The sequence below is a fragment of the Urocitellus parryii genome, chromosome 6, assembly GCF_045843805.1.
Source record: "Urocitellus parryii isolate mUroPar1 chromosome 6, mUroPar1.hap1, whole genome shotgun sequence".
Taxonomy (NCBI): Eukaryota; Metazoa; Chordata; class Mammalia; order Rodentia; family Sciuridae; genus Urocitellus; species Urocitellus parryii.
In genome coordinates, this window is record NC_135536.1 from 157,548,790 (window position 1) to 157,550,319 (window position 1,530).

The window sequence follows — 1,530 nt, forward strand, 5'->3', positions numbered from 1 at the left end:
CAACCTCAGTTTCACTTCACAGAATTTTAATATGCTGTGTATCACTTAGGAGAAAAGGTAGTATCCAAAAATCAATAAGTTACATATTAATTCTTGAAAAATTGTGACTCAATTCAGAAATTCAGATTTGGCTTTCTCCTCCTGTCTTAGTAGTGATAACTTTAAAAAATTTTTTTAAATACAGAAATAGGGTCTCATTATGTTGTCCAGGCTGATCCTGAACTCCTAGGCTCAGGTGACCCTCTTGCTTCAGTCTCCTGCACCATGTCAAGGGCAATAACCTTTTTTTTAATGGTACTGAAGATAGAACCTAGGGGCACTTTATCACTGATACAGTCATGGTCCTTTTTTATTTTCAGACAGGGTCTTGCTAAGTTACTGAGATTGGCCTTGAGCTTGCAATTCTCCTGCCTCAGCCTTCTAAGTCACTGGGATTACATGTGTGTTCCACCACACCCAGGTTGTTAGCTCAACTTTTAACAGTTTCACTTGATTTTTAACTTTGAAAATTATTTGCTACAGGAATATATGCAGTATGGGAATCCATCCTCCATACTCCACATGAATACAGAAGTGTACAGAGCAAGTATAAAGGTCTCCCACAACCCTCCTCTCTCCTACCTGTACTGTATTCTCTAACAGGTGACTATGATTGAGAGCTTGCTGAGAACACCATCTTCTGTGCATTTATGTAGAACCAAGTAAGCTACTGGGTTGGTAGCAAAACTGAATTTAAAAACAAAGTCCAAACTGGGTGCACTGGCACATACCTGTAACCCTAGCAACTCAGGAGGCTGAGGCAAGAGGTTCACAAATTCAAGGCCAGCCTTAGCAACTTAATGAGAACCTGTTTCAAAAAATAAAAAGGGGATGCTGGGATTGTGGCTCAGCGGTGGAGCGCTTGCTTCCCACGTCTGAGGCACTGGGTTCGATCCTCAGCATCACATAAAAATAATAAAGATACTTAAAAAAAATAGAAATTAAACAGAAGAGAAATAGTTTAAAAAAATAAAAATAAATAAAAAGGGCTGGTGCGGTGGCACACGCCTATAATCCCACTAGCTCAGGAGGCTGAGACAGGAGATCATCGGTTCAAAGCCAGCCTCAGCAATAACAAGGTGCTAAGCAACTCAGTGAGAACCTGTCTCTAAATAAAATACAAAATAAGGCTGGGGATATGGCTCGGTGGTCGAGTGGCCCTGAGTTCAATCTCCAGCACACACACACACACACACACACACACAAAAAAAAAAAAAAAAAAAAAAAAAAAAAAGAAAGAAAGAAAAAGAATAAAAAGGGCTGGGGTTGTGGCTCAGTGGTAAAGAACCTTTGAGTTAAACCCAAACAAAACCCACAAAGTCCTGGGCATGTAGCTCCGTAGTACAGCACATGCCTAGCATGTACAAGGACCTGGGTTTGATCCCCAGCACCAGAGAAAGTAAATGAAATTTATAGCAGCCTATTATTTTAAGTCATCAACTGTAACTTAAATGCTACCAGACTTACTTCATAAAACAGAAGAACTTCCCC